Source organism: Canis lupus, chromosome X (genome assembly GCF_048164855.1).
Source record: "Canis lupus baileyi chromosome X, mCanLup2.hap1, whole genome shotgun sequence".
NCBI classification, from domain to species: domain Eukaryota; kingdom Metazoa; phylum Chordata; class Mammalia; order Carnivora; family Canidae; genus Canis; species Canis lupus.
The window spans coordinates 35,014,140-35,042,022 of record NC_132876.1 but is presented as its reverse complement, the minus strand read 5'-3'; the positions used below and the strand labels follow the sequence as shown (position 1 = coordinate 35,042,022).

Genomic DNA, 27,883 nt, shown 5'->3' with positions numbered 1-27,883 from the left:
TGAAATTTTTTTGTTGCCTAAAACTCTGATGTTCTAAGTGCCGTCCCCAAAGTAGCATGTGTGAGTATCACTAAGGAGCTTGTTAGAAATGTAGAAAGGCAAGCTCCAACCCAGTCCTACTGAATGAGAATATGCATTTTAATAAGGTACCAGTGAGTCACAGGTACATTACAGGTTGAGAAGCATTTATCTGCATGACTCCTGAAGAAATGGGATAATTTTTGATGTGGGAGAGTGGTTTAAGTCTGGGCAGGAAAGGAAAAGTTTATTGTAGTAGAAGACCTTGTATATCGGATGAGAGCAGGATGACAGACATCAAGGAGGGGAGACAGAAAGAGGGTTCCAGAGGAGACATGTTACATATTTCACAATCCCTAAAGAGATATATCCTTCATGACAAAGACTATTGGTAATCTAAAGGAAAAAAAAACAGAGAACTACAATACAGAGAGCTTCAATGTTATAAGAACTATATTGCATTTTTATTTAAATCTGTATCAATTCAAAAGCAGAACTTCTAGGCTAGTAATACTTCTTACAGACTCTGGAATAATAAACACATTTACATGTTAGCTCATGTTCATCCTACAAAACATGAAACCTCTGATCACTTCTAGGACATAATAAATCATAGATATAATCTATGATCTCTATATAATAATCTGGAACACTTTTTACCTTAAAAGTCTTATGCCTGGAAACTAATTGGCTTTGGGACCTGTTTGTTAAAAGGTACTTGATTTCATCCAGTCAATGAGATATACGTGTTTGTATAAATCAAAATATTTTTGAAGTTTTAAGAATCATTCCACTAATTGTAAAGCAGGACCAGGACCAGTTTCTTTCTTTCTTTCTTTCTTTCTTTCTTTCTTTCTTTCTTTCTTTCTTTCTTTCTTTCTTTCTTTCTTTCTTTCTCTTTCTTTCTTTCTCTTTCTTTCTTTCTTTCTTCTTTCTTTCTTTCTTTCTTTTTCTTTCTCTCTTTCTTTCTTTCTCTCTTCTTTCTTTCTTTCTTTCTTTCTTTCTCTTTCTTTCTTTCTTTCTTTCTTTCTTTCTTTTTCTTCTTTCTTCTTTCTCTTTCTTTCTTTTTTTTTCTTCTTTCTTTCTGAATTTTAGTCCACAAATGTCAATGAATTCACTGGATGAGAACAAGTTAAAGATAATAAAACTTTCGAAGTGAGCTTTGGAAAGGCTACTTGAAGAAGTGCCATGAAGTTCCTGCTCCAATGCTTGTTTTCTCAGTGATTCACAGCATGGCATCATAAATCAGCATTGCCTCTGAAAATGGGTGGATTAAAAGTTAGATTGTGAGGGACACCTGGGTGGCTCAGCGGTTGAGCGTCTGCCTTTGGCTCAAGGCATGATCCAGGAGTCCCGGGATTGAGTCCCACATAGGTCTTCCTGCATGGAGCCTGTTTCTCTCTCTGCCTCTGCCTCTGTCTCTGCCTCTCTCTCTCTCTCTGTCTCTCATGAACAAATAAAATCTTAAAAAAAGTCAAACTGAAATAAAAGTAAGTGAATGACAAAATATACTATATATTTTCTATTCATGAAAAGAGTATATATTGAAGCCATATGAGTTCATATTTCTATATATATAATATCTATAGCTAAGTTTATATTTATGGAAAACATAAATTGCCAATGGATACTTCAATAACATTTGTAGTTAAGGGGGAGATGCCCTGATAGCAGTACATTCACAGGCAATTTTACTCTTTGCAGAATGGTGAAACTTGTTTCGTTTTCTCAGCAAATATATCCTGTACCACCTGCTTTGCCCAAAGAAGTAAATTAAGCATTGCAGTGGGTATAAATTATCTAAGAAAAACCCTTTATGTTATTATGGTCTAGTAAGGGAGACAAGATATTCTAGTAGAACACATAAGTGCTATAAACAAAATGTTCCTGGAGTGCTCGAGAAGAGTATGAAATCAACTTGGGAGAAATCTCAAAGCACAATGGAGGAAGTGGCCTGGAAGGAAACCTTTAAAAACAAGGATTGTAATCAGCAGACAAGTGAGGAGGAAAGGGAATTTTAAGCAGAGAACGACACAGTCTATGCAAAGCAACAGAAAAGGCACATGATATTTAAGAAACTGCTGGAGTCCTGTGTATGTGTAGGGAAGCAGAGGGAAATTAAAAAACTGTGTTGAGACAGTGGATTTCAACCGCTCCACATGTCAAAATAAATCATCGAGTTAGAGACAGATTGCAAAGGTCAACCCTGAGGTGATATAATAAAGTTTACTCTGGCCTTAGTGTCTAGAAAGGATTGGAGAGTGAAAGGGTTTGAGCAGGCCCACTAAAACAGACCACTGTGCTAATAGTCCAACAAAAGGGCAACAGCTAATAATTATGAGAAGCAACAATGGAAATGGAAAGAAAAGCTAAGATGTATGAGATCCTGCTCAGAAGAAGGATAGGATAGAGTGATTTGTTGAAGGTAGCCAAAGTCTAGGAAGAAGGCAAAATCAATGCTGATTCTGAAATTCAAGTTTAGGAGACTAAATGGATAGCAGTACCATTATCCAACTTAGAATATAAAAATTCAGTGAAGACTTCTGTGCATCACTATGAAAAGAAAACTTAATAATAACCCTTTCCTGACACCCATGGCTTTAGGTTAGTTATCCCCTTAATATACAGTTTCGTAGCACAATGAACCTTTAATTGTGGCATATCTTAGAATGTAATTTATATTAATCTGTATGGCATTCTACTATCTATGTGCCCTATGAGACCACAAAGTCCACGAGGGCAGAGAAGCACAATGTCTGGCAAATCATAAGTGCTCAATACATTTTTTGTTGGTTCAGTTTTCCATGTGAATGGTTGAGTAGACAAAAGAGTGAATTTTTAAATAACTTATTAGAAGCAACCAGTACATATTAGTGGCACAAAAATATTTACATCAAAGACAGTCGGTGTTAACTTGCATATCTGTTTATTCCAAGAACTTCAAAATGATGAAATTGTGCATTTGCTATCAACCTAGTGGGACAAAAATATTGAGTAAACTAATTTGATGAAAGACTCCTTATGATGAGGTTATGTAGGCTAACTTGAACAAGAAAAATTCAGAACCTTTTTAGAAGCTCCATCTTTGTGGGGGCACCTGGGTGGCTCAGTTGATTAAGCGTTGAACTCTTGGTTTTGTCTCAGATCATGATCTCGTGGGTCTTGGGATTGGGCTGTGTGCTCAGTGAGGAGTCTGCTCAATATTCTCTCCCTCTGCCCCTCCCCCATTCACTCAGGCTCACAATCTCTCCCTCAAATAAATATATAAATTAAAAAAAAATCTATAAACAAACAAAAAGAAGCTCCATGTTTCTTAGTGTTTGCTCTTCGTAGGACAAGCATGTGCTTAAAAGATTACCTTTTATAATTCAAGATCATAGCAGATGATTTTGTGTGAATTTTGGAAATTGTCAGTTGTATGTCTATGAAATAGAACAAAATTACATAAATGAACCCACTCTTCATGAAATGTTAAGGGTGGTGGCCTGCACACTTCTGCGTCCTGCATGACTTAAAATGAAAAGAACCGAGAGGACTTTTAGAGAGCTGCAGCTATTTGTTGTTCAAGATCTACACATCTTCTGTCTATTGTTAAACTACTGTTCTTCTGTCTTGTTTTACTTATAGGAAATGGAAGCTAAAAAGCTTGAAGGACTTGGTGATGATTCTACATTTAATTAGTGACAGAGCTAGACAATACGGGAGATGGACTTTATATGTATCGAATGTGTGTCTTGTATGTAATACCATTTTAAACATATTCATTTTTAAATGTCACAAGTCCCCTCTGGGATAACAGATGTCATCCCATTTTCTGCAGACAAAAAATTGGGGCTCATGATAATTCACTTTTTCCATGGCATATACTAAGTTGTAGGGTTGAATTCTTTGATTTCAAATCCCATGCTTCTTTAACAGCATCATGCAGTGTGCCAATCTTCCTGGTTTCTGCTACCATGTTCCAGACTGATCACTTTCTGGGCAAGATAGAGCAATTTCAGTAGAAACATTGTCATCCAAAGGGAAGGTATGTTCTTACACTATAAACAGAATGAGAATTTACGTGATTATTGGCAAGGTTGAGGAGACAAGGTAGATCTGATTTGAGCAACATATAGCCCTGACTCAGAAAAGCAGACCTGAAAGAAGCAGGAAAAAGCATCTCTGGATTGACAGAGCATAGTAAGCATTATCATACACTTAGGGAAAGGAGGACTAGAGGTTGGCAGTTGGAGGCCACCAAGAGAGACTTGGTCTTTGTAATTTTTGTCCTGTTCTGTTCCCCCGGATTCTTCCCTTTTTCATTGTAGCAAAATATACATAACATGAAATTCATCGTTTCAAAGTATACAGTTCAATGGTATTTAGTATATCTGCAGTGTTGTGCAAGCATTTCTACTGTGTAGTTTTAGAACTTCATCATCTTCAAAGGAAGAATCATATCTATTAAGCACGGATTCCTTTCTTTTTAAAGTCAAGGGAGAAAGCAACTGTACAGGCTGGGATAAAAACATTTAGCTGTGAAACAGAAAGCTTCCTGCTAAAAAATAATCAAGAGCATCTCCAAGTTTCCCAGTCATTCAATTTCTCCCTTCTGCTGAAATGTACCAGCGCCCAATCAAAGACCATAGGCACAGACTGACAGAGAGCTGGAGTTTCATAAACCAAATTGGTTAAACATCCATTCTTGTCGTGAACTAAGGGAATTACCATCGAAAATACGATATAAGACTCCATTGGGATAACATACTTTGGTCATTAGGACTTTACTACCCACACATATAAAAACCAACAAAACTTGATGTGTGCGAGTGGGATGGGGAAGAGTCGCTTGTAGTTGTTACTTAAAAGGAGGAAAAAGAAGTTTGTGATAAAATGTTAACACATGGTTTAGTGTTTCTAGACAAAAAGAAATCAAGAAAGTACCTAAAATATTGAAGAAATATTGCCCAGGAGGATACAAGAGGGACAAAACAGAGCAGTGGGAATGAGGAGAGAATTGCATAAGGAAAGCAGAGGCATGATAGGTTAAGTCTTCTAAAAAGTTTAATGCAATGAAAGCGACAACGGAATCTACTGGAAGGTTTCCTCAATGGAGCAGAGCAACCCTGCCTCCAATAGAAAGAGAAAAAGCAACTGATAATTGATTTTCTTCCCCAACAGGCCATGCTCCATTCACAGTAACCATGCAGGGTATTGTCTGCAGAAACCCACCAGATGGTCTGAGTGGAGAGGGAGAATTCGCAAGATGATACAAGGGAATACAAATCAGCCACTTTTATTGCAGCGTTGCTTGGAGTTTGATGGGAATGGCAGACGGCAAGAGTTTTTTAGTATGCATTTGATATCTTTCTTTGGGGAACCAATTTACTTTGATATTTTACCTCAAACATCAAAATGATACACAGTACCAGAGGCTCTCAGCGGGCTTTCTTAGCATGTCCCCAGAATGGGGACAGATTCAATCTCCCAGCCTCTCAGGTTACAACTCATTAACGGGAGAACAAGGTGACTAACAATGTGAGACAGTGGGCCAAACATTTACAAAGAACATTCAAGCACTCTTCACACACCTCTTGGAAAATCTCAGTAGGCAGGATAGAGAACAATTTTGGCTTTAATGGCTTCGATACAGTTTTTTAGTAGGTAAAATAATTTTGATTATTCACTTTTAGAATACCAGCAAGGAGTTTATTTATATCTTCCCAGAAAGGATCATGTTATAGGAATTGAGGTAGTCTTCAACCTAGGAAAATGCATGGACTCCAACGCTCCTTTTTAAGCTGGTGGCTTAGCATTTGTAATACATTTTCTTTTAGAGACAATTTACAGAATGAGTAGCCAGGTCAACCTCCAAACCCAGAATGTAATATTAAACTCAGTCTTAGATCGTGAAATAAAGGGTCATGAGTCTCTTATTTTTCACCCCCTTTCCAGGGCAAATGGTCAGTTTAAGGTAAATGTTTAAGACAAGGAAGGCTGGTCTTTGATTTGGGACGCATACCAGTGTCCTAGAAGCCACATAAAGCTCAATGCCCCCAGGCTGCTTTAATTGCGCCCCCTGCCCACTACCGTGGGATTCCAAGCAGGCCTGATCTGCCTCTTAAAATGCTGCCGGATCCAAAATTATCTATTTTATTTGCCTGTTATAAAATTGTCATGCTTTTCTTTCAGATAATTCATATTATACTCCAGTGTCAAGAAGGAAACAACCTGCTTTAAATCCTTCTTAATGCATGGATGGCTCATAATCCCTCTTTGTTGGCACCGATGTTTAAATTATTTAAAGAGACTTCTTGCCAATCCAGATATCGATAATCGACAGACTTTGTGTTAATAACATGAGGTGAGAATATTCAACCAGTGTAGGCAATTTTTTTTTCTGAACAGGAGGGCTCTGAACAGGTTAGTGATTCCTGAATGGTTAGCTCTCTCAAGAGATGTTGTCCCTAAAATGTTTCTGATTGTTTCTTTTTTGTTACTTTTTATCACCACTCCCAGCCCCCCACAAGTTTGTATGGTGACCTAGTGGTACCCGAGGCAGGATTGGTGATAAACATCAGCATTGAGGACTCTCCTAGAGACCAGGCAGGAACAGAAATAGCAGCCCTGATTTGTAAGGTGGGTGTTTTAGAGTGGAAAAATTAACTGGTTACCCTCTCATGATCAAATTCACTAGTTTTCAAAATGAATTTAACGATTCGTGAGAGCAAGATGTTCACTCTTCTGTCTGATTAAATCCCAATGAATCGTCAGCAGTGCAGAAACAGTATACACAGCATTTGACAATAACAAACTATAGGATGGCAGAATAATTTAATGTGCATTTTGTATAAATCAAGCGTTGTGTTTCCTCCATTGGGGTTACTTTTGCTGAAATGCACTGGGGAAAGTCATGAATAGGCAACAAAAATATTAGCACTTAAAAATCAGATTGCAAGGGCAACACAAATTTCATTGGTGTTGTGTGTTACTGAGCAAACAACTAGAAAGTCTATCAAGAAAAAAATGTGAAATCGATTAAAATTGAGATATAGAAAAAAAACGACTGAAATTCATTTACTTAGTGTCCTAACCCTTGCCAAGTCTTTAAAACTGTGGTTTCAAATAGAAAGCATAGATGAAGAGTAAGATTAAACAAGCAGGTATAAATTTACCTCTCTGAGAAGCACCAATCAGACAATAAACAGGCCAGAGAAATGTATGATATCCCAGAAAGTTAACAGTAGTGAAAATATTCTCTCCAGGAACCAATGGATTTATTCACTGTGAGCTCACTGATTGCTTAAGCATGGCCAGTTTTGGAGAGAGTCTCATCCTAAATAGCTGTCCTCTGAGATAATTCTATTACCTACTAGGCATATCCTTTCCCTTCTCAATGATGCATTTCTGGAGATTCTGAGCCTAGAAAAATAATCCTGGTAATAATGGACAAAATATACCATGTATTAATTATATGCTGAGTTTGATTGCAATTGTTCTACACCCATTATCTCATTTAATTCTCACAACTCTGTGAAATAAACATTGTAATATTTTCATTTTATAGATGAGAAAAATGAGACTTGTGAGATTGTGTCTGCCTGAAGTCGCATAGCTGGTGGAACTGCGATAGAAACCCTGATCAGTCAGAGAAAATCCATGCTCTAAAAGTCATGATCTTAAAAGTGGATTCATGCATGGGGTGCCTGGCTGGCTCAGTTGGAGGAGCATGTGACTCTTGATCTCAGGGTCATGAGTTTGAGCCCCACATTGCGTGCAGAGATTACTAAAAAAATAAACTTTAAAAAAAGGTGGATATATGCACACTAGCAAAAGTTCAAGAAGATCACTTGGGTTCTGGAAGTTAATAATAAATTATATATATATTTTTTTGTTTTTTTTTTTTGGAAGTTAATAATAAATTATATATTTAAGTAAAAGCAAAAAAGCTAATGGGTACCGATATTTAGTGTTTATAGATTGACACAGGCACCCTCACTAGACTTACATATCAGATGGTCAAATACCATGGAGTACATGACTTGTTTCAGGGTAGCATGGGCATTTCACTACGCGGAGAAGTGGTAGTGCCCTGTCACTTTTGGCATATTGCCACAAGTTCCAATTTCTGTGTGTTTATTTTGTGGGTTACATTATGCAGTTTCCAATGGGCCAGTTGTTTGTTTGTTTAAGCATACTTTGTTTATAGGTGATACTAAAACGTAAACACAAACCAACACGAAAAGATGGGGCTGACCGTTCTAGTCTCTGATGTTTTTCTTGTTAACTAATTGTAAACAGAGTAAAGATGATAGTACAAACAGATCTGATTGGAAGGTGGCCAAGATGTATTTTAAAATTTTTCTGGAATCTATGTGAAATGCAGATGTACATCCACTATTATTAGCGATGAATGAATCTCACTCTAGATGTATATTGTGTCTTCAGCTATGAGCTATTGATAGTATGAAGCTATATTGATTAGCGAAGCATTAAAAGCTAACCACTTTGAACATGAGCATAAATCCCTACAAATACTTCAGCAACATTTAAAATCATTAAGTCTCTATGCGGTATTTGGTAACAGTTTTCTAAAGTCAGTCATAACTATTTATAAACCTCTTTTGAAGTTTCTTACTATACTTGCTTATGCCTACAAATTGTAAATATCAATACGTATATTAAGAGCACTGTTTAAGAACCGTGTTAGGATTGTAGGGATGCTTGTCTGGCTCAGTCGGTAGAGCAAGTGATTCGTGAAAGCAGGGTCATGAGTTCAAGCCCCACCTCAGGGGTAGAGATGACTTAAAGTCATAAACTGATCTAGGAGTGTAGTCGAAAATGTTTAGGGACACCTGGGTGGCTCAGCGGTTGAGCGTCTGCCTTTGGCTCAGGACGTGATCCCGGAGTCCTGAGATTGAGTTCCACATCAAGCTCCCTGCGTGGAGCCTGCTTCTCCCTCTGCCTGTGTCTCTGCTTCTGTCTCTCTGTGTCTCTCATGAATAAATAAATAAAATCTTTAAAAAAAAAGAGAAAATGTTTAGAGATCAGTCTTCTAAATCACTAGTACTATGTTGTTCCTCTAGGAAAGATGAGGCTTAAAGCTGTTCAGTGAAAGGACATTTAAATAGTAAGAGAATAAAAATGTGGTTTCAGGAACATAAGTTCTCAATGGCTTACTTAAAGCTTTCCAACTTTTAGTGTCTTCTTCAGTTTGTTTCATTGTCCTTATTCTACATAATCTTCAACAGTTTTAATACAGCTTTATGTGTCAGAACTACTTGGATCTGTAGTTTCATTTTCCAATTTTCTTGACTCTGTGCCTTCTGGTACATTATGTTACATACAGGTGAACTTGTCTACTATATAGCATGTTTGCAAAATCAGGTATTTTACCTTATTGTCCTCGCTCATTTATTTTTTTGGAGGTTGATTCTCTGGATTTCCAACTCTCTGAAGCACTTCTATTCAGCTAGTTTTCTTGAGTGACTGTGAAGTAAATTAGATATAATTTATACATTAATGCTTTCATGTTAATATATAAAATATATTTGGAAACATTATAATCTGGGTCATGTATATTAATTTCTCTCTCTCTCCCATGACAAAATTGCCTAAACTCTCGAACAAATTTCACCTAATAGAGTTGGTGCTGTCATATGCCTGGGGGCAGCCCCTTGAACTGTGGCGACGACACTACTTGTCAGAACTGAGGTACAATCAGCAAGTGGTAACATGGGAAAAATGCACAGATGGGTATCAAGAACACTGAGAGTAGATAAATCCACTAGGCTAGGGCATATGAGGGAAAGAAGTGCAGGCCCAGAGAGAACTGGCATCAAGGAATTCCAGAGATAAACATCAGGCAGATATATTGCCGGGTAAGAACTCAGTCTCAGAACAGACTGGTCGAAGGCAATAATGATTCAAGGTTAGAACTCTAGTATCTGGGGGGCAAAAACACTAAAAAAGATATAGAAATTTATGATGCAAGGACTCTTGAAAATTGAAACCGTGACCCAAATTCAAGAACTGGACCATAAAGGGAGATCTTGATGTCATATAGTAAGGCAAAAACTGAATTTACTAGAAGCAGGGTACACTTTTAAAATATTGGTAGTGCTCAAGCTGGTTTGATGCTTTGCTGCCAAGATATATATCTAAGGTCATATGTTCCTTTTGCTTCAGAGTCAGCGAGTGGGTTGGGGTAAATTGACCCTACTGTGGGGCCCATGGGAAGTAAGCTCAGGAAACCATGGTAGGGATTTGCTAATCTGAGCAAGTGTCGTGCTAATTGGTGCTATGAAGTACTGGCACATTTTGTGGTTTCCTTAATTTCTATCTCCAGATTGAATTTCAACTGGCTATGTCCCAGGGTAAGAGGTTATTGTAACTACTTTTAAATAACGTCAGTCTGTATGATGAAATACAGATCTGTCACTGTAATTGTGCGCACTGATGCACAGGCTGTATTAGTCAGGTTTTTTTTTTTTAGAGAAACAGAACATATATACATATACATATACACACACATATATATATATGTACATATATATGTAGGGGATATATATGTATACATGCATATACATGTACATGCATACATATATGTATATATACATGTATATATACATATGTAGGAGATTATAGTAGGAGGTTATACATATGTATATATAATTATATGTATATAATCTACTGGTTCCTTTAAGCAACACACATACATTACATATATAATATATGGAGATTATATATATATATTATGAGATTATATATGTATGTAATATATATATAATCATAATCTCCTATTGGTTCCTATACACACACGCACACATGCACTGGCTTCATACAACCATGGAGGTTGGCAAGTCCAAATCTGCAGGATAGGCTGGCAAGCTATAGACTCAAGAAAGAGTTGATGGTGCAGCTTAAGTCCAAAGGCAGTCTGGGGCAAAATTCTCTCTTTCTCAGAGGATGGCAGTCCTTTTGCTCTTAAGACCTTCAACTGATCGATTTGATGAGGCTCACTTACCCACTCACACTATGGAACATAATCTGCTTTACCCAAAGTCCATTTATTTAAATATTAATCTCATCTAAAAATACCTCCACAGCAACATCTAGACTTGTTTGGCCAAATATGTAGGTACCATGGCCCACCCAAGTTGGCATATATAATTAATCATCATCCAGGAGTTCATATATAAATTCACTTCAACAAAATTAATATTAATTGTTTACTCTTTCTTAGGCACTAGACTGGGTGCTATGAGTCAATTAGAAATGGTTGGTACTGGTAGTGTCAATATCAGCTATGGAAATATTGTAATATTCTGGGCACAGTTGGGGACTTGAAATAAGGCAGCAAAAGGAATAAGAATGGAGAGAAATGGACAGATAGAAGATATTCTATCTCCTCAGCAAGACTTGGGGAATAATTAGATTTGGAAGAGGGCGAGGAAGAAGGTGGATGGACATTTGGGTGGATGGATATGTAATTTATTAGAAGAAGGAGTAACTTATGGGAAGATGAATTTACTTTGGAATCTGAGATGCCCTGGAACAACTAGGTGAAGTTATTCAGTGGGCAGTGGATATATGTTTATGTGGATCCAGAGGTCTGGATACAGATACAGACTTAACTAGTTGGCCAGGTCAAAAAAATGAAGAATCATCTTTGAGCACCTACCCTCCATCCAAACAAACAAACAAACAAACAATCCTGTGAGCTCAAAGTTTGAAATCTAGTCTCAGTCTCCTCATTTTTCCCTACTTCCTTGCTAATAACCTAGTGAAAATCATCACTGTTTCTTGCCTGGATTAGAGCAACAGTTTCCTAACTGGCCTTTCTACTTCTAGACGTAAATTCCCATCATGGCCTATTATGAATTAGTCATTATGACTCTTAAAGCATAAGCCATATTGATGAAACTGGAGGCTATTATGCATTGTGAAATAAGCCATATACAGGAATAAAGAGCAAAACTACATGATCTCACTTACATGTGAAATCTTAAAAGTTGAATGCATAGAAGCAGAGAGTAGAATGGTTTGCCAAAGGTGGAGAGGTGAGGGATAGGTGAGGAGATGCTGGTCAAAGAGTAGAATGTTGTAGTTACATAAAATAAATAAGTCTAGAGATCTGATGTACAGCATGATAGCTATAGTTGGTAATACTGTATCAAATACTAGCAATTTACTGGGAGTAGGTTTCAGGTGCTTTCTCCACACACAAAAAATGGTAACTATGTGAGTAAGTGATATGTTTATTAGCTTGATTGTAGTGATCATTTCACTCTGTACATACTTGTCAAATCATGTTTTATACCTTAAATATATACAATTTATATATTTGTTTGAAATGTGTAATGGGGCACCTGGGTGCTTAGTCAGTTAACCGTCTAACTCTTGATTTCGGCTCAGGTCATGATCTCAGGGTCATGGGATCAAGCACTGCATTAGGTTCTATGCAGGGACTCTGCTCTAGATACTCTCTCCCTCTTGTCCTTCTGCCCCTCCCCCCACTCAAATGCTCATGCTCTCTCTCAAATTAATAAATAATAAATCTTAAAAATGTGTAAAAGATTATAAGCCATATCCTGCCATGCCCCTGATGAAAATTATAAAATGGTTCCTCATTTCAATCAGAGCCAAAGACCATGTCCTAATGATGGCCCACAAGATTCTAGATAAACTCCCCACTCCACTGTCTTACCTAATACTATCATATCCTCTCATTCACTCTTCTCCCACCATACTTGTCTTGTTCTGCAAACGTGCCAGGCATGTGCTTGCCTCAGGACCTTTGCACTATCTGTTCTCTCTGCCAGGAATATATATCCTGTATCCTCCAGATATCTACATGGCTCACTTTGTCATTTCATTCAAGTCCCAGCCCAAAGTTATGATCCTGTTGAAGGCTTTAGTGACACCCTTATGTAAAATAGTACCTTGATCCCTTAACTTGCTTTATCCTTTTATAGCACTTATTACCAATCAATACATTTATTTGTACCTTCGCTAACTGGAATACAAACTGAATGCAAGTCTATTTTGTTTACATATCTATTTACAGCATCAGATTTATTGTATATGGATACTAAACATAGTCACAAGAGTGGATAGATCACCCATGAACTCTTATACTGTGATAAGAGGTCCCAATATGAAGCATTGAAAGAAATCAACATTTACGAGATGAATAGAGAAAAAACTCCCACTGAAATTGAAAAGTGACCACACATGTAGAGAAGAGATGCCCAGGTCACCAAAACAGAGGAAGGAGAGAATTTCAAAAAGGAAGGTAAACAAATGAAAAAGTAAGATATAATATTGTTTATATTTGCCATTTTTAAGAGTCCGTGATTCTTATTAAAGCTATATGAGTGACTGTGAAAGTAAGCTGACCAAAACTGCATTGGGAGACAATATTTACAAATTGTTTAAAATTGTTTTATAAAGTAGAAATATAGGGGTATTCAGAGTTAAATGACAATTACAAGGTATTTGGCAGTGAATGCTTTAGATTTATTTTATATTACAGCTGGAGTCTTTTCAAAGAGTAGGCTAGATTCAAGAATATGTTTTAATCTCTATGAATAAATAGAACTGCTGGACTCTGAAATAACTAAGTACATTGAAAAGTTCCATACAATTTTTGATTAGCTATAATGAGAGATTTTTATTATCTGCTGGGATCCATAAACTATTGCCCTAATACCACATGTCATTTTGTGAGCAATCTCAGCTGGGACAGAAACAGAACACGCGTGTATGTGTGCATCTGAGGAGGCAGTAGAATTACTAGCTGGAAAGACAGAGAGGGATGAGATTCATAGAGGTATAGAGAAGAGACAGTTCAGAGGACCTGAGCTAGGTCTCAAGGGGAAAAAGCAAGTGCAGGGATACTCCATACTGAGGCCGTGGAGGCCACTGAATCAAGAGGAGTTTTTCCAGAATGGTGGGGGGTGGTGGTGGTGAGTGGCAAACACTCAGGAAGGACAATACTTCCTCAAATATACTAGGAGAAGAGAAAAATAGCTTGGTAAATAGAAATAAGATTACATGATCAAGAGAGGACAATATAAACCCACACATTAGGCTGAAAGGGAAATCTGGAACAAGAACCAAGTATTAGAAAACACTGAATGAGGATTTACGTTAAGCTAGTCAAGCATAAGTAATAAGTGAGATGCTGTGCCGGTAATTTGTCTCATTTCATAGATAGCTGTAGATGACTTGCATCTGGAGACTCCCTGGTCCTTTGGTAAAATATGCCATAAGCAAATATTTTTAAAATGGGAATGATATAAGAAACATTCTTCTGGGTACTGTGGAGTTTCAACAGAAAAGTTCTTCACTGGGGGCTATATTGTTATAATACTTGAGAAAGTAGCAAAGAGAAAGCTACAAATCCTAAGGATTTGGTCTTTGGGAGAGAAAGGGTTGAAAAACCCAAAACAAATAAAACAAAACAAAAGAGCACCTAATCTTAAGAGGGTAGCAACACAGAGGTAGCTACTATCAATCACAGTCTATATATCATGTATTCTTGAAATTTTAGGAGTTATAAAAGGGTTACTGACCTCAATCGGAATGATCTTAGTGGGTTAACAATTATGGAAGTTTTGTTCCCTCTCATCATTCAACTCTACTACTTCTGATATCCCTTCCATATTAGGTAACAAATATCTTAAAGCTATCTTGACCATATGCCATAGTTTTCTGGTCCCCGGTCACTTTCGGTTATTAAAAAAAGTCATGTGGTTTATATATTTATTCATTAAGACCTAAGTGTTTTTAATTTTTTAAGGTTTTCTTTAAATTCCAGTTAGTTAATGTATGGTATTATGTTAGTTTCTGGTGTACAATATAGTGATTCATCACTTCCATACAACACCCAATTCTCATCACAAGTGCCCTCCTTAGTCCCCATCATCTATTTCTCCCATCTTCCTGCCCACTTCCCCTCTGGTAATCATCAATGTGTTCTCTAGAGTTAAGAGTCTCTTTCTTGGTTTGCAACTCTCTCACTCTCTCTCTCTCTCTCTTTTTCCACTGTGATCGTTTGTTATTTGTCTTTCTCTGACTGACTTATTTTGGTTAGCATAATACTCTATAATTCCAACCACATCACTGCAAATGGCAAGATTTCATTCTAAAAAAGTCGTATAATTTAAAAACTCCAACATTCAATCTCATTGGCTTCAAAGCTTTCCTCAGAGTGATACCAGGAGACACCTCTCCACCATTGATGGAAAACCTGACCTTTTCTTCTACCTTTTTAGAGAAAAACTCCTTTGGATTGAGGCATAGAAGGAAGAATAAGAGAGATAGTAGGCTGTACTAGCTTGCATTCCTACCAACAGCGTAAGAGAGTTCCCCTTTCCCTGCATCCTTGCCGACACCTATTGTTTCCTGACTTGTTAATTTTAGCCATTTTGACTGGTGTAAGGTGGTATCTCACTGTGGTTTCGATTTGTATTTCTCTGATGCCAAGGGATGTTGAGCATTTTTTCATGTGTCTGTTGGCCATTTGTATATCTTCTTTGGAGAAATGTCTGTTCATGTCTTCTGCGTAATTCTTGACTAGTGCAGCCACTTTGGAAAACAGTATAGAGGTTCCTTAAAGAAGTTAAAAATAGAGCTACCTTAAGACCCAGCAATCCCACTACTAGGTATTTACCCAAAGGATACAAATATTGTGATCTGAGGGGACATCTGCACCCCAATATTTATAGCAGCAATGTCCACAAATAGCCAAACTATGGAAAGAGCTCAGATGTCCAACAGATGAATGGATGAAGATGTGGTATACACACACACACACTCACACACACACACACCATGGAATATTACTCAGCCATCAAAAAGGATGAAATCTTACCACTTACATTGATGTGGATGGAACTGGAGGGTATTATGTTGAGCAAAATAAGTCAATCAGAGAAATGCATTTATATGGTTTCACTCACATGCAATTTAAGAAACAAAATAGAGGGTCATAGAGGAAGGGAGGGAAAGGTAAAATAAGAAGAAATCAGAGAGGGGGACAAACCATAAGAGACTCTTAACTCTAGGAAACAAACTGAAGGTTGCTGGAATGGAGGTGGGCGGGAGGATGGGGTAACTGGGTGATGGGTATTAAGGAGGGCAAATGATATAATATAATGAACACTGGGTGTTATATGCAACTGATGAATTACTGAACTCTACATCTGAAACTAATGATACACTCAATATTAACTAATTGAATTTAAATAAAATAAGTCAACAAAAAATAAAAAAATAAAGTGAATCTCTGAATTAAGGAGAGAGAGGGAGAGAGAGAGAGAAAGAAGGAATCCTCTTACATGGTTAGTCTTCTGTCTATTGCTGGTGACTTTGGCTAATGGGTCCTCATTGACAGCGTAAAAGTCAGGATTCAGTAAGCTCTGTTACAGTAATAAACAACTCCAAAATCTCAGTGGCTTACAAAAAGAACTTTCAAAAATTAATCTTAAAAGTCTTCTGGGATCTAGGTGACTCTTCAGTTCATATTTTCCCATGTGTTGGCTTAGCATTCCAGGGTGTTTATATCAATGTGGCCTCTCCATGAATATTTTTACAACCACTGCAGTGAGGGAAAAATAAGCTGGAGCACCAAGCATTGGAAATGAAACACTTCCATATAGAGGTGATACGTGCTACTTCTGCCACATTTCATTGGTCAGATCATACTATATGTCCACATCACATTGCTTCAATGGGAAACTGTTCCATGTGTTCAGAGGTAGAAAGAATTTGGGTAATGAAGAATGATGGTAATGCCTACCACTGATGTCTTGTTTGGTTTTGGGGGGTAAGGGGCACCATACAGTGTAATCTTCACTGAGCTTCCTGATATTGGCTGACAGTATGTTAGAATCATACCCTAACCCCTTCTCTGGGTAAAATGTTTTGTCGATTTTTGTCTGCCTATATAGCCCTACTGCATCTGTCTCTCTTGTACTGTATACTCCTTCATGTGGACTTAAGGATATTGCCAGGTTCTTTTCTGCACAGTCTAGTGCTGTGGAGTACTGGGGAGTGTCTTGTGTGAGGGCTTTCCTCCCTTTTACCAAGAACACCACACTACATTTCTTCTTTGATCTGCTTCCACTGGCTGTACCAGGAAACTCTGCCTTTACAGCAGAGAAGGAAGCAATGGTAGCTATGTCTACAGATACCCCACGAGCTCTGGGAGGCACACGTCAAGCTTTCCCCAAAGCTCCCTCACTCCCCACTACTATACTCCCAGAGTGCCACAGGCAGGTCTTAACAGGCATCATGCCAACAGTGAGATATTTATCTCCTAATCCTACAGAGGAAAGACGGAGAGGAGCCGCTATAACTTGCCATTAGAGTGCCTACTACATGCTGGCTTGCCTGCCTTCACATTAGCCTTCTGCTTTTATAGACTTTGGGAGTGGCCTGCAGAGATACTTGAGGCTAACAGAGTCAGTTCAGCAGCTTCTTTATAATAACCAAAAGGGAGATGTCTGGCTCCAATTATTAATTAGGCCTTGGAGGCCTCTCTAAAATGTAAAGTTTAAACATTCTTTGTTCTTGGCTTTGGGCTGCAGGTACCAATTCCAAGGCAAAAGCAAAGTCATCCTCAGTATCCTTTCCTATCAGGGGTCTTTGTTTATTTTTCTTCCGCTTGCATAACTTAAAAGAAATTTGAAAAGGGAGCTATTCCTTCGCACATTTTTTAGTTGATATGTAAAATCTCCCCATGTTTGAAAAGTTGTAAAGGGTTCCATGTCCTGCACATTGTAAACACTGACTTGAAAACTTCACAGGACCAATTCCCAGCCTACACAAATATGATCGTGCACTCCCTCTGCCCATCACCCATATTCAACAAACTTTAAGATATTGCCACACTTGCTTTATCTATCCCTTTTTTGTTATCACTTTTTTTGCTGAAGTCTTTCAAAGAAATCGGATGGCCCATGTCATTACATACTCCATCTTCAGCTTGCTTTTCTGAAAGTATGAACTTTTTGTGAGAAAACCACAATGTCATTCTTGTAACTAACAAAACTAAAAACAATTCTGTGAAATCTGTTCCAGTTCCCTACCGCCTATGTGTGATAGTCAGCCTCCAAGATGACCCCAGATGATCCCCACCCTCTGGTCTTCAAACTCTTGTATGGTATCCTCTTATGTTGCACCAAAGTTAGTCTGTGCGACTAATAGCATACAGCAGAACTGATGATATATAACTTCCAATATGAGGTTAAAAAAAGGCTGGCTTCTATTTTATGTATTCTCTCACATACCTGCTCTGTCTGTCTTGGGTCACGTATACTGGGGAAAACAAGCTGCCATGCTGTGATCTAGCCTTGTGTAGAGGCCTGCATAGTAAAGGACTAAAGCCTCTGGCTAACTACCGGAAGGGAGCAGGAACCTGCCAACAACCATGTGAGTTAGTTTGGAAGTGGATTTTCCAGTCCCAGCCAAGATCTGAATTGACTGCAGCCCTGGCCAACAGCTTGACTTCAACCTCACGAGAGACCTTGAGGCAGAAATTTAGCTAAGCTGCTCCAAGATTCCAGCCTCTTAGGATGTGTGTAATACAATTGTTGGCTGTTTTAAGTTGCTAATTTTTAGGGTAATTTTTAAATAGCGGTAGAAAAAACCAAATTACTGTATAACACTACCCCAAAACTTAGCAGCTTAAAAAAACAAGGCCTTATTTAAGACCTTTATTATTCTGTGGAGTGACTAGGCTGTTCTGCTGATCTTGCTGAATGAGGTTCACTCAAGTGGCTGCATTCAGCAGACGAGTTGTCAGGGAGCTTAACTCATTTGGAACATCTGGGATGACTGGACCTTTCTCTTCAGTCTTTAACCCTGGTCTTTTTCAAGGGCATGTCAGTTTCAGGGAAGCATTTTAAGTGGTCAGAGGCAACATTTTCAAGGACCTTTCTTCAGCTTCAGGCTCTATAATTCATACAATGTCATATTTATTATATTCCATTGGTCAAAATAACTCAAGGGAAGATCAAATTCAAAACACTGGGGAAAAACACACCACGTCTTGACAGCAGGAGCAGTAATGTAATGTGGCAATAGTTTTCAATCTACCCCAGTTCTCTTCTAGGCACAATTACTTACATTCTCACCTTGTATAACATAGCTTATCTTTTCCTCTCAAATTTGAATCTCATTAAGACATTTGGCTCAGGCTCAAATTCTTAGTCTCATTATCTAAGTCTGATCCAAATGTAAATTAGGCTCATACATGTAGTTCATCCAATATATTTCTAGAAGTGCAGTTCTTGACCCTAAGACCTGTCAGATAAAAAGTCATGTTATTTGCCTTCCTCAGATATATCCAAAGGTAAGATAATGCCAGGATACCTACAATAAGCACTTCCATTTTTAAAAAAGGAGGTCCAAAGGTAAACAAGATAGACAAATCTTTAGTTATTCTTACCAAGAAAAAAAGAGAGAAGACTCAAATAAATAAAATTATAAATGAAAGAGGAGAGATTACATCTAAGATTATGCAAATACAAAAAGATCATGAAACAAGTATGAACCATTATACATCAACAAACTGGGTACTCTAGAAGAAATGGATAAATTTCTAGAAACATATATTTGACTAAGATTGAATCATGAAGAAATAGAAAATTAGAACAGATCGATTACTAGTAAAAGGATTGAATCAATAATTCAAAATTCCTGGCAAAGAAAATCCTAGGACTAGATAGCTTCACTGGTGAATTCTACCAAACACTTAAAGAAGAATTAATGCCAATTCTTCTTCAATCCTTCCAAAAAATCAAAGAGGAAGGAACACTCCCAAACTCAGTTTACAAGCCCAACAGTAACCTGATACTAAAGCCAGAAAAGGACACTAAAGAAAAGAAAATTGCAGTCAATATCCCTGATAAACACAGATGCAAAAATCCTCAACAAAATGTTAGCAAATCCAATTGAACAGTACATTAAAAGGATCATACACCATGAATAAGTGGGATTTATTCCAGCGATGCAAAAGCGGTCAACATATGCTAATCAATCAATACGATACATCATATTAAGAAGATAAAGGATAAAAATCATATGACCATCTCAATAGATGCAGAAACAAACATTTGAAAAAAATCTAACATTCATTCATGATAAAAAAAAATTCAACGAACTGGGTATAGAGGAAATAAATTTGGTATAGAGGGAATGTACCTCAACATAAGAAAGGCCATATATGACAAGCCCATAGCAAATATCATACTCAATGGTGAAAATGTTTCTTCTAAGATCAGGAGAAAAAAACAAGGATGCCCATTCTTGGCCCTTTTATTCAACATAGTACTAGAAGTCCTAGCCCAGAGCAATTAGTCGAGAGAGAGAGAGAGAGAGAGAGAGAGAGAGAAAGAGAGAGAGAGATCATTCAAACCAAAAAGGAAGAAAGAAAATTGTTTCTATTTGCAGATTACATGATATTATATATATAAAACCTTAAAAGACTCCACCAAAAAACTGTTGGAGCTAATTAACAAATTCATTTGTTTCCTGTACCTTACTGTACATAGCTAGGAGAAGCCAACTGTCATGCTCAACATTCTGCTGAGGCATGTCTTTAGCCCAAGTTGTAAGTTCATTTATGTGTATTTTCTATTCTCCAAGATTGTTCAGGTGACATTTTGCTAATTGTTTCGCTATTATACAATGTAGATTCTCTTTTTCCTAGACTCAAATAACACTTCTCTGTTGCTTTTCCAGTTTTAACTAGCTGTCTGACATTTCTCAAAACTTTGCTAACAGACTCTCCATTGTTTTCGTAGCCTCTGCCTGCTTCCTGGTCCCATAGACAGTATTGCACCTTTTAGTGCTTTGTTACAACATCACAATGCTTCTGCAAACCAATATTATAAATGTTACCTATTACAAAGTAATAGATCACCCCAAAGTTTAGTGGCTCAAAACAATAACATTTTATGGGACCTCCACCATATTTAAAACTAAGAACATTTCCATCACCCCAAAGATACCCTTGTTCCCCTTTCCAGTCAATCTCCATCTTTGACATCAAATAACCACTTGGAGATCTTCAGTCTATCTCCATAGAAGGGATATGTTTTTCCTCAAGTTTCATGTAAATAGAATCATGTACTATATACTCTTTTGTGTCTGTAATCTTTTTCATAGCCATATTTTGAAGTTCATCCAATAGTTTATGTTCAAGGAACTCTATGAACACAAAGCAAGAGAAATACTAATGAAACTACATCTAGGTGCTGTAAAGCCAATGAAAATAATAGAGAGACAGCAAATATTAAATGCATTCAAAAGAAAATAAAGGCATTGCCTCCAGAGAAACAATAGATGATAGTTGAATTCTCAAAAAAATAATGGAATTTTGAAATTATGAAAAGTATATTCTCTGATCATGGTGCTATTGAGCCGGGTCTATTAAAAATCAAACAGATAACTAGGAAATATTTATACATTTAGAATTAAGAAATACAATTCTAAACAAAGGCTAAAAATAATTATAAGTTAAAAATATTTTGATTAAAATGAGAAGTAAATGTCAACATATCAAAATTTTTAAGATGCAGCCACAGCTATCTTTACATGGAAATTAAGAGGAGTGACACCGATGGAAAATATGGAATAAAGACTGCTAGATATCCACTCCTTCATAAAAGTAACAAGAACACTGGCAAAAATTGTCAAAATAAACTTTTTCAGAACTCTGGCAATTAACCAAAGGCAACAATCATGAGAGGGGCTGAATCAAGAAAAATGGCCCACAGGGTGCCTGAGTGGCTCAGTCTGTAAAGCACTGGACTCTTGGTTTGGGTTTAGGTCTTGATCTCAGGGTCATGGGATCAAGCCCTGTTTTGGGCTCCACACTCAGCATGGACTCTGCTGGAGATTTGCTCTCTCATTCATGCACACACACACTCTCTCTCTCAAATAAATAATTATATAAATAAAATCTTTAAGAAAAAACAAAAATGGCCTACAGTCATGGTGAAAATCAGCATCCTACCAGTTCCTGGGGTGTCAGAGCAGAGATTAAACTTTTGTAACTGATTAACAAAATAAAACATCTAAAAACAAACAGAAAAATTTATTAGAATTTAAGGGATAAACTGACAGAACTACATTAGTATGGTGTATTTTTCATAAGTTCTAGTCACTGAAAGATTTAGTAGATTAAATATGCCCAAGGTTATAAAATTTGAATTATACAATAAGTATAACATAACAGATATATGTTGAAATTTTTATACCAAATTTATAACCAAGTAGGAAATAATGAGAATGAAAGATTCTGAGGCACCTGAGTGGCTCAGTCAGTTGAGAATCTGCCTTCACCTCAGATCTTTCCCAGAATCAAACCCTGCATCAGGCTCCTTGCTCAGTGGGGAGTCTGCTTTTCCCTCTGTCCCTCACCCTGCTCAAGCTCTCTCTCTCATAAACAAAATCTTTAAGAAAAGAGAGAATGAAAGATTCTCTTTATGATAACAAGACTATCTAACCTGTAGAAATAAAAGTGAACTGTATGAAACTTACACAAAGAACACCATAACACTTTACTGAGGGACATAAAGGAAGAATCAACTAAACAGAGAGATGTAAAATTACTCGGGGTTAGAAATATTAGTTGTCAATTTTCCTCATATAAATTCATGATTTAATGGAAGTTCAATTAAAATACCTTTTTTTTTGGAAATAGGAAAATGAAGCTCATTTGAGAATATATGCAGTAGAGATGGATATATTTAGAAAGAACTAATAGGAAAGATTGTATAGATTTTAATATATATTATAAAGCTACATATTTTGGAATTGGTGTCAAAATAGGTGGATCAATCAGAGGAACATAATAGACATTTCACAAAAATACAAACTGGTATGAATATTTAATATTAATTTCTTTATTTAGGAAGTATTTGCTGATTTCTTCCTGTTCACTCATCACTCTCTAGGTATTGGGGATATAGAGATTAAGAAGACAAAATGTCAGGGCACCTAGGTGGCTTGGCCAGTTGAGCAGCCGATTCTTGATTTCGGGTCAGGTAATGATTTCAGGGTCGTGAAATTGAGCCCTGCATTGGGCTCCACGCTCACTGTAAAGTCTGCTTGAGATTCTCTCTTTCCCTCTCCCCCTGCCCCTCCTACCACATGCATGTGTACAATAAATAAATAAAAAATAAATAAATAAATAAATATTTTTAAAAAGATAAAAATATCTGCTGATGTGAAACATCTGATGCTAAATAAAACAGTAAACAAGTATATATTTAAATATATCATTTCAGGTAGAATTAAGTTGTATAAAGAAAAATAAAGCAGGCTAAATGTACAGAGTGTGCTGGATGGAATGGCATTTTATTTCAGATGGAATGTTCAAGGAAAGACTTTATGAGTGGGTAACACTCAAGTGGAGATCTGACCTAAATAAAAGAGTGAGCAGTGCTCACTGTCTAGATAATAACAAACAGTAAGATCCTTAGGTGAGATTGAGCTTGGCATGTCCAAAGATTAGAGAGAATACCGGTGTGGTTAACAAGGGAAAAATGGTAAGAGATAAATCTGAGAGATAAAGTGACATTTGAAGCTGGTGAGTCCAGTTCAGATATTTCAAGGAGCTCAGTGAGGACACTTGGAAAATCACACCACACTGATTCCACAGGATAAATGTTTCTTTCAAATTATAGAAGAAAGGGCAGCCTGGGTGGCTCAGCGGTTTAGTGCCGTCTTTGGCCCTCGGTGTAATCCTGGAGACCTGGGATCAAGTCCCGTGTCGGGCTGCCTGTGTGGAGCCTGCTTCTTCTTCTGCCTGTGTCTCTGTCTCTCTCTGTGTCTCTCATGAATGAATAAATAAAATATTTTAAAAAATAAAGATTTATTTAAAAATAAATTATAGAAGAAAATATAGGTAGATATTTAAATTATTATGGAATGGGTCTGGACTTTCTAAGAATTAAGGTTGTAATTCATAAAGGATAACTGATAGATCTGTCTAAATGAAATCTTACAACTTATGTAAGTGAAACGCTGCAAAGACAAACTGAAAGGCAAATAAACTAGAATGAATATTCACAAATATGAATTACAAATAATTCACATTGTTAGTAGAGGCATAAGTAAACTCCTACAATTCCTTAATAGACAAACACCCCAATCTAAAAAGGGCAAAGGACACAACTGATGACAACACAAGTAGATATCAAAATGTGAAAAAAAGTGTAATTTTTTTTTTTACTATAGACCAGTGTATACAGAGACACCATATACACTGGAAGTAATAGTTTAAATCAGCACCATCTTTTTGGAGAGAAGTTAGGCAGTATTTACCACAACTCAAAAAGACATATAGTACGTGATCAAACAATTAAGTTTCCAGAAATTTATTCTAAATAAATTATTGAAAATGCTTGCAAAGATTTTAGCTATAAATATGATGTTTATCATATTTACAGAAAAACAGGAATAATAATGTTCAACATTAAGAGATTGAACAAACTCTGACTCAGATTCACTTATGTATACATGTACATTCTAGGCAGGATTAAAGTTATATTGTGGAAGAATATGGAATGATTTAAAAAGACATTTATGATGTATTCACTGATACAAGGAACTTACAAATATGTATGTTAAAAACCAATATATATGTTCTCCTTTTCCTTTAGCTGTGACTTGCAAACTTTTTGGTGGTCACAAGGTCTTTGAGAGTCTATGAAAGCTATGGATCCTTTTTAAAGAAAATGTACATATGCATATACTTTAAAAAGTTTTGCAGCTCTTCCCTATCTGTTTTTAATCCACCTTTTTATCTTTTTTTTATTTAAAAAAATTTTTTTTAATTTTTATTTATTTATGATAGTCACACAGAGAGAGAGAGGCGCAGAGACACAGGCAGAGGGAGAAGCAGGCTCCATGCACCGGGAGCCCAATGTGGGATTCGATCCCGGGTCTCCAGGATCGCGCCCTGGGCCAAAGGCAGGCGCCAAACCGCTGCGCCACCCAGGGATCCCCCCTTTTTATCTTTATATCTTGCAAACTATTAACACTATCCTTGCTTTGAGCACCCTTCTCCACAACACATACACTGTCCAGTCAAACACAGTTTTTTAAGAACACACCATGCCACCATAACTGTGCAAAGCCATTATTCTATACAGTATACTGTATCCATCATTTTCTTAGCTACTTGGTTTTGAAGACCCAGATCATATGTCTTTGGTGAGGCCTTCGTTTATTTTATTCACTCAGTTCTCTATGCTTTGAATTCCTATAGCATATGTATACGTTCTTCTACTCTAAAGTGTATTAGATTGCATTATTTTAATTATCTCTGTGTCTCTCTCTTCACCTTCTTCTCTTTCAACTTGGAATTCCTAAATGCAAGTATCACATGTAGCTTATCTGATTTATTACTTAAAAATTTAGTAGAATGCATAAATAAATGAATGTATTACTTAATTGATTCATGCCAGTAATGAATGATAGTGCTTCATAAATCAATTTTCTACTTGTATCTGACAGTGGTTTCTGGGTTATTCAGATGTGCTAAAACATCTAGTATGAGTTTAACTCTTTCCCTTTTCTCAGTCTAGTTCTCATCCCCTCACATTGGACTTCTTTCACTTCAGAGGTGAAATCAGTCACCTCTGATATAAAGTGTCGTTATCATGTGGGAGCAAAGAAAAATAAGGATTTCCTGCATTTATACGGAAATTCTTTGGGGATTTCTTCCATGATATAGACTTATTATGATAAAATGGAAAAAAAAAACATTGCAAAGGTCAAAGACATAAAAAAGTGTTTGAAGACATGCAACCATATGATATAGGTTTGGAGCAATGTTAAGGGAGCATGGAACATAGCCCATTCAACCAAGAGCAACTTCACAATAATTCATATCTTTACTTGTATCCCCTGAGTCTTATTAAGGGGACACATGGTCTCTGGAAATGGATCTTAAAATTATCTTTGTTTCTTCCTGTCTTATAAATTTGTCTGATATCTTGGCGCTTCTTATATATATTTCCTCTCAACTCTCCCACTCTGTGCAAATTAGTTTCATCCTTCAGCTCGAAATACCAGTTATAGTTTTCCTTTTATCTTCCTTTACTTTTTCTCTTTCCTTTTTTAAATTTAAATTCAATTTGCCAACATATAGTACATCATTAGTTTCAGATGTAGAGTTCAGTAATTCATCAGTTGCATATCATACCCAGGGCTCATCACGTCACTTGCCCTCCTTAATACCCATCACCCAATTATCCCATCCCCCTACCCGGGTCCCCTTCAGCAACCCTCAGTTTGTTTCCTAGAGTTAAGAGTCTTTCATGGTTTGTATCTTCCTTTACTTGTGATCCTCCATTGCTAAAGCCTAAAGGCCTATGTGGCAAGGCTGGACCCTCCTTTTAGGGTGCAGAGAAGGAAAGAGCCAAGAGGCATAGTCCTCTTTTGAAGAGGTATCAGGAGAGAAAGAGCTGTGTATAATAAAATAGGATGAATTTTTAACTTTCCATATTATGAAATTGTTGCATGATCTGAAGCAAAGTCACATAACCTCTCTGCTTTCATTCCGTATTTGTACTCATTCACAAGCATCCACGTAAATGTAAAATGAGAAAAAAGAAAACGCTTTACAAATGCTGTACAGATGCAAGTTGGTTTTATTATTATACAAAATGATCCAGGGTCAAAACCAGAAATAGGGATTCCTGGGTGGCTCAGCGGTTTAGTGCCTGCCTTTGGCCCAGGGCGCGATCCTGGAGTCCCGGGATCGAGTCCCATGTCCGGCTCCTAGCATGGAGCCTGCTTCTCCCTCTGCCTGTGTCTCTGCTTCTCTCTGTCTCTCTGTCTATCATGAATAAATAAATAAATCTTAAAAAAAAACATGAACCTTTAAAAAAAAAACAAAACCAGAAGTATTTTTCAAACATTTTTATATAAAATAGTTTTGATCTTTAATGACCAGAAATATTAGTCATAGTGAATGTTTTTATATAATGCTGGTTCTGGGACCTTCTTTCCTGAAAATATTAAAAGTTAGAATTAAAATCATGAATCCTTTATTACTTGTACAATGTTTAGTTCTTATTTGACTTTTAGAAGTTTAAAGACTTTAAACAATCTTCTGTGATTAATTTTAAGACAGTATTTAAATTCTCTACAGAGCATAACTTAAAGCCTTTTTTATTCGTCTTCCATAGAATCTGTAACGAAGTAGAACTCTTTTCAACTCCTTTAGATTTTTCTGGGACTTGGTGCCATCATGAGAGTTAGGCATTTTATCATTCAAGATCCTGAAAATGACTTTGAGTTAGTCATCTGAGAGTGGAACATGAAACTTCAGAGAATACAAATTTGATTACATTTGAGACTAACTAAATAAAACTAAACAACATATGAGCCCCTGAAAAAAGGCCCAGAAAAAAAAAGCAGCAGAAATATAAGAAAGCTGTGAATCAGCAAAAATCTTACCTTTCTCTTTTTCACTCTTAAGAGTCAGGAGCACCAGCCTCATTAAAAGAGCCAACAGACAAAACCTTTTATAGAGTGGGATCTCCATCTGCTTGGAGAACAGAGGGACCTCTGGAGTTTTCAATATAGCGATATGTCTATGCTGTGTTCCACATTTCCCCTACAGGTTTTGGAAGAAAAAAAAGAAAAAAAAACAACCAAACCCTGTACTTCTGAATTACTTAACAGGGTTGTTTGGTTGAGGATTAACTCCTGAATTGCTGTGGAGACAGATGTCCCCATCAGCTTTCAAAAGATCTGTGCGTCTGAGAAGAGTTGTGTGTCTAAAGATGATTCATCCAGCTGGATCTCTTTGTGGTGATTTTCCAACAACTGTATGTAAGGGAGGAGGAGA

General features: G+C 36.9%; 1 long non-coding RNA gene across 2 annotated transcripts; it reads right to left on the bottom strand.

Moving 5' to 3' along the window:
* On the bottom strand, positions 1 to 27,825 carry LOC140628588 (uncharacterized). Of its 2 annotated transcripts, none has more exons than XR_012026657.1 (3): positions 27,490 to 27,825; positions 9,397 to 9,489; positions 1 to 1,275 (listed from the first exon to the last, which is right to left on the bottom strand). It is a non-coding gene; the product is annotated as an uncharacterized lncRNA (long non-coding RNA). The 2 variants fall into 2 exon arrangements; XR_012026658.1 differs by lacking the exon at positions 1 to 1,275 and adding an exon at positions 3,650 to 4,058.
* Positions 27,826 to 27,883: the final 58 nt, after the last annotated feature.